At 45.0% G+C, this 6,286-nt stretch overlaps 1 protein-coding gene across 1 annotated transcript in view; it reads left to right on the top strand.

Moving 5' to 3' along the window:
- The first annotated feature begins 2,465 nt into the window (after positions 1-2,465).
- Positions 2,466-6,286, top strand: part of ERICH6 (glutamate rich 6) — a 32,748-nt gene continuing 28,927 nt past the window's right edge. Inside the window, exon 1 of the mRNA XM_079977924.1 lies at positions 2,466-2,765. The gene's annotated coding sequence lies outside the window, so the exon portion shown is untranslated. The remainder of the gene's footprint in view (positions 2,766-6,286) is intronic.

Here is a 6,286-nt window from a genome sequence, read left to right as displayed (position 1 = left end):
TAAGATTGTCTTCCATAAACATGGTTTTGAGTGTGTGAGTGACTGTGGAGGACGATTCTGGATCCACACGTCCTTCCACAGTGGGAACATAGGTTTCCAGGTGGGAGTTGATCACGGTGTGGATTTGCCAAGTGTGCCTTCCTCTTAGCACGTTTCTCTCTTTCGTCCTGAGTTTGAACGTCTTCAAAGCCCATGACACCTTTGGTAAAGGCTGTTCTCCAACTGGAGCGCTCGCAGGCCAGTGTTTCCCAGTTGTCGGTGTTTATACTACATTGTTTTAGATTTGCCTTGAGAGAGTCTTTAAACCTCTTTTGTTGACCACCAGCATTACGCTTTCCATTTTTAAGTTTGGAATAGAGTAGTTGCTTTGGAAGACGATAATCAGGTATGCACACAACATGACCAGTCCAACAAAGTTGATGTTGAAGAATCATTGCTTCAACACTGGTGATCTTTGCTTCTTCCAGTACACTGGCATTAGTTTGCCTGTCTTCCCAAGTGATTTGGAAAATTTTCTGGAGACACCGTAGCTTAGGGGCAGAGTACACACTCCACATTCATATGAGCCTGGGTTTATCCCTGGTATCTCCAGTTTTCAAAGACGTATGATTAGCAGAGTTAAGGAGAATCCTCCTTTCAGCCTTGTAGAGCTGCTATCTGGGAAAGTACACAATACTGATTTAAATTAGCCAGTATTCTGACTCTAGGGCAGCACCATATTTTCAGTATGTTTCTGACCTTTCATACTACAGCAAATGCATATTAACTTGGACTAGACCCAGTACTGAATTTGTGCCTCTGTTGTACACTTAAGGAGTGGCATGGTTGCTCAGAACAGCGTATGCGTGTTGGGCAGCGCACTGTTCCACCTCCCATGGGTGCCTGCGAGTTTTCATCCCCTCCCCCAACACTATTTGAGTTTCCTCTAATAACCTAGAATAGGGCCCTGTACCTTTTCTGCTTTCCACAGTAACTGTTGTCACTAGATGCACTGAGTGCAGTAGTACCTGGAAATGTTTGTAAGCACTGCTTGCTCAGAGATGCAGGCTGACAAGCAGAGGAAGCAAGGAATTTCAGATGTTTTGGCCCGAGCCTTGAATGAATTGCTCAGCAGTTGCTTGAGATTTCCAGCTTTATAGGAACAAATTTTGTTCTGACTTTCCTTGATGGGCAAAGTGTGGATAACAATTTTTCTGTAGCCCAGATCATTGTGTGTCTACTGAAAATACAGTGCTGCCTTAGAGTCAGAATACTGGCTAATTTAAATCAGTATTGTGTACTTTCCCAGATAGCAGCTCTCCAAGGCCGAAAGGAGAATTTTCTCCAACTCTGCTACTCATACGTCTTTGAAAACTGGAGATACAATGGTTGAACCCAGGTTCATATGAATGTAGAGTGTGTGCTCTGCCCGAGCTACGGTGTCTCCAAAAAATGCTTCAAATCACTAGTATGCAACTGTTTTGGTACATCATTGGTGGAGCAGAAAGCTTTGGGAGAAGTACTCTGTTATGAAAGGGACGCGGGTGGCGCTGTGGGTTAAACCACAGAGCCTAGGACTTGCCGATCAGAAGGTTGGCGGTTCAAATCCCCGCGACGGTGTGAGCTCCCGTTGCTCTGTCCCAGCTCCTGCCCACCTAGCAGTTCGAAAGCATGTCAAAGTGCAAGTAGATAAATAGGTACCACTCCGGCGGGAAGGTAAACGGCGTTTCCATTCGCTGCTCTGGTTCACCAGAAACGGCTTAGTCATGTCATGCTGGCCACATGACCCGGAAGCTGTACGCCGGCTCCCTCGGCCAACAAAGCGAAATGAGCGCCGCAACCCCAGAGTCGGCCACGACTAGACCTAATGGTCAGGGGTTCCTTTACCTTTACCTTTGCTCTGTTATGAAAGGGCTTTAAGGACATGGTGTGACAATGCCTTTCCTCTGCTTCTTGGGATCTACACGTTTGTCCATCTCTGCTCTGACCATCAGCCTCGATTCAATTTCTAAACCTGTCCTCATCGCATTAGCATTCACCAACCAAGTTCAGACCGTGTCTCGAGACTATTGGCTCTATCAACCAAAGCCTAATTTTGCACTAAAATGTAAGTCTGGGTCGTCTGCAGAGCATTTGGTAAGTGGCCGTATTGAGCATCTGCTCTGCCCGGCAGCGGAATGTCTATACTTAACAAACTTAGAGAGGTGGTTTGCACTTGTGAACTGTTGAGAATGTTCACGCCATTCAAAGAGCCAAGATTAAATGGCAGCGTTGATGCCCATGCTGGGTGTGAGGGTGGGGGTAAGAGACCTTTTAGGGCCTGCATTTTAATATACCACTCTCTGTGCCCGAGAGGAAGAGATTTCCCAAGAGGAGAGTTACTGGATCGCTGGCATTGCAAGACCTTGATTCCTAGAACTCTGTTGGCACGGGAACCTTTAAATTATGACACAAGTGTCCCTAGAATAGCTACTGTACATTCCGAAAGTGATCTCACCAGGATATTGAAAGCAGACTCTTGCTAGCACAGCAATGGTTCCAGCTGTCACTTCCTAGGATGGTCTTTTTGTATTTCTCTCTGCTCAGGGGTCCAGAGGGATGAACATGGAGGTGTCTGTGGATTATATTGCCTTCTGGACATACCCATGTAGAGTTCCTCACTTACATTTCTGAGCACATCCTACGGCATGAGAAAAGAACGCCAAAAACTTCCTGGGCAGTGTCCACAGACCAGGACAGTCTGAGCAAGCAGGGAAGTTGGCAGATCGTACTGAGAACATGAAATGGTATTATGAACAAAGCTGACTGACTGACTGAGGAAGGGGGTCGCCCCATCATTAACAAACAAATTGCCAAAAAAAATCTTTACATACAGACTGAATTTGAACATATGTTATTGCTGACTTCTTAACCCTGAATTCTGGAAATGACTAATGCTGTATCAGGCTAAAGTTTTGCATGCAATATCTCAATCCTAGCACCGTTCAGAGGCAACAAAGAAAGAATCAAGTGAATGTATTGATATGATTACATAAATATTGAGAATGTAAAATGTTTCTTTCAAAAGGCAGGAAAAGTTCTCTTCCTTGAGAATCACTATACTTTATAAAATATTCATATTTTTTTAAGAAGTGCATAAACGCAATTGCAAAGAGTCCCCCAAATTAGCACCCCTACCCCAGGCAGTCTATTAACTTTGTGAATATAAGATATTCATATTGATAATTTTTATGCTGACACATAATAAAATGTTGGGAGAGATGTTGCAGCAAATTGTTGGCCAAACGAAGGCTGAGGCTAGAGATGATGTTGGACTCCAATGCCCATCAGCCCCAGCCAAAATGGCCAAGTCAGGAGGAAAAACAAGTTCCAGCCCCCCTTCCCCCCAAAAATGATGGGCATTCATTGCCATTCAAATGGTGCACATGCACCGTGTCTTGTGATCAATTATGTGGGGTGGGGCTTACCTGCACCCCCCATATTTTATTCAAGTTGGTATCACTGCTCTGTTCATGGTCAGCATTTTCTAGGAGAATATAAAAACCTTTGCAATAGGCTTCTTGTTTTCTAGGTCACGCTAGCCTTTTCCACATCATCTCCAAAGAAACCTGAGCATGTGCATCTTATCCATTCAACCAAGTCTTCTCAATGGAAGTTGCTAACCTGAATTTATTTTTAATTGCAACCACCTATTTTATTCTGTTGCGACTCCTCGGGTGTGTGCTGAATCCAGTGGTTCTTTGGACTAGGAGAAGTAGATTGACACCATTCATTCTGTAATAATAATAATAATAATAATAATAATAATAATAATACGTTTGGCCTTGAATCTTCCTACCTTTATTCACATGCTTACTCTTGTTACTGTGAGTACACTCTCTTCTTTGTATAGCAAAAACAAAAAACTTTGCAGCTTAGTAAAGAACGGCTTGGAAACTTTAGAAATGTTTCCAAGTCGAACAGCCTCTAATTTGTGGGAATGTTCAGGGGTACAGGAGAGGATATATTGACTAATTATATCCTTATCCAACTTGTGCTAACAAGTTCCCAAAATATCAGCAGAGTTTATAGACATTCCCCTTTAAGTTCTCAACGGTAACGCTTGCACAGGTTTGCTAGAACCTCTATAATAATTACTCTGGTAATTTCCCCTTTTGTTCCCTCTTAAAATACAAGATACGACACAGTCTTTATAAAAGTATAAAAGAGTTTACTCATGTTCTGTTCACAATATGATCCCAGAAGGCATACAGCTTTAAAAAGGTTACACACACTTAGAATCTATCTTGTAGCAAGATAGTCCTTATCTCCTCTCTTGGCTGGGAGCCAAGAGAGCATCCTTAGATGTTTCCTCATCGAAGGAAAATGGCAGAGAGAGGCAAGAGAGAGAATGGCTGCCTGCCCTGTGCTTTTATCATTTACCTGCACAGGTGATGCCACACCCACCTCTGGTCACATGCGGAGGAAGTCCGTCCCCAGGAAGTTTACCTGCTTGCTGGACAGACATCCCTCCCCATGTTCTAACATGTACACTCTAGGAATGTTGTCATTGACTGCTCCTGTGTTTACATAATTAACAGGAAAATGTCGGTCCACTGAATAGAACAGAAACTGATTTTTCCATTCAGATGGTGAAGTTTCTGCAGCTTTGGTAGCTAACATGCATGCACATTTTGAAAACAACTTGTTAAAGCGTCTGGCAGGTTCTGTAACATGGTCTCCCTCCTCCCCCCCCCCCCCCGCTTTGATGAATTATATAGGTGTGGCTTTATCTGGGAGTTGGACAGGGGGACAGTGCGCCCCTGCTGGTTCTGCAGGACCTCTCAGTGGCTTTCAACACAATCGATTGTGGTATCCTTCTGAATCACCTTGCTGGGATGGGACTTAAGAGGTCCTGTTTGACAGTGGCTCTGTTCCTTCCTGGAGGGGAGCAATGACTTGGCCATTGGCCTGCCGGGTACCTTAGGGTTCTGTTCTGTCCCCCAAGGCCCACGCTATTTAACATTTACATGAAACAGGTGGGAGTTTTGGTGTGTGCCAGTGTCATGCAGATCACACCCAGCTCTATTTCTCCTTTCCACACAAATCCCAGGAAAATGTCTCTGTTCTAAACTGGTGTTTGTCATCAGTAACAGACTGGACAAGGGTGAACAAACTGAAGCTTAATCAGGACAAGAAAGTATTTTTTTCCTAAAATTGTGCCAGTTGGGCGGGGGGGGGGGGGCTTTTCAAAAGCCTAGGCTTGTGAGGGGGGTGATTTCCCTATGTCACTGTATTTGACAATGATGCTAGCAGTGGCACTGAAGGGGAAAAAATGGTTTTTAAGAAACGAGTGATGGGCATGCTTTGATTTGCAGAACAAAAAGTTAAGTAATCTATTGAGAGCTCCAGATATTTTCAAGTGCTCTGTGGGGAAAGAAAAGTTTGAGAACTAACTGCTAAAGATAGATCCTTCGCGGAATTCTTTCTGCTCTAACTTGGTGTGTGGGAAGAGACAAGGAAAAAAATGGAGATATATATGTCCTTGCATCCCCTGAGGCTGCCGTGGTGCAATGAAAGATGTAGTCTGCTGGCAGTGATTACTCTATTCTTATGTAAAAAAAAAAAAAAGAAAGAAAAAAAGAGGAGCCAACAGAATTGAAGTAGATGGAAAAACACCCTGATGTGTTTACCACAATCTTCTTCTTTGGCGATCACTCGTAGCCGAGTAAGATTGTCTTCCATAAACACGGTTTTAACAATGAGTCCGTAAGTGACTGTGGAGGCCAATTCTGGATCCATACGTCCTTCCACAGTGGGGACATTGGTTTCCGGGCGGGAGTTGATCACAATACTATAACCCTCAGTGTGTGGGGGAGGTGGGGGGCTGTGGTGTTGGCCTAGGAGTTGGAAGACATGAGGTCAGATCCTCACTCTGCCTGGTAGTTCACAGGGCTAATCTAGGTAAGGTAAAGGTAAGGTAAAGGACCCCTGGATGGTTAAGTCCAATCAGTGGCGTAGCGTGGGTTGTCAGCACCCGGGGCAAGGCAAGTAATTTGTGCCCCCTAACCCGTGGATTTGCGCCCCCTAACCTGTGGATTTGCGCCCCCTAACCCGTGGATTTGCCCTAACCCCAGATGTTGCGCCCGGTGCAGCTGGCCCCCCCTGCACCCCCCACGCTACGCCACTGAGTCCAATCAAAGGCGACTGTGGCGTTAAGGTGCTCATCTCGCTTTCAGGCCGAGGGAGCCAGTGTTTGTCCACAGAGTTTTCTGGGTCATGTGGCCAGCATGACTAAACCGCTATTGGCGCACAGAGGACCGTGACG

This window comes from Podarcis cretensis (assembly GCF_951804945.1).
Source record: "Podarcis cretensis genome assembly, chromosome: 5".
In the NCBI taxonomy this organism is placed as follows: domain Eukaryota; kingdom Metazoa; phylum Chordata; class Lepidosauria; order Squamata; family Lacertidae; genus Podarcis; species Podarcis cretensis.
Note: the sequence above shows the minus strand (reverse complement) of the source record. Positions and strands in the feature narration are given on the sequence as shown.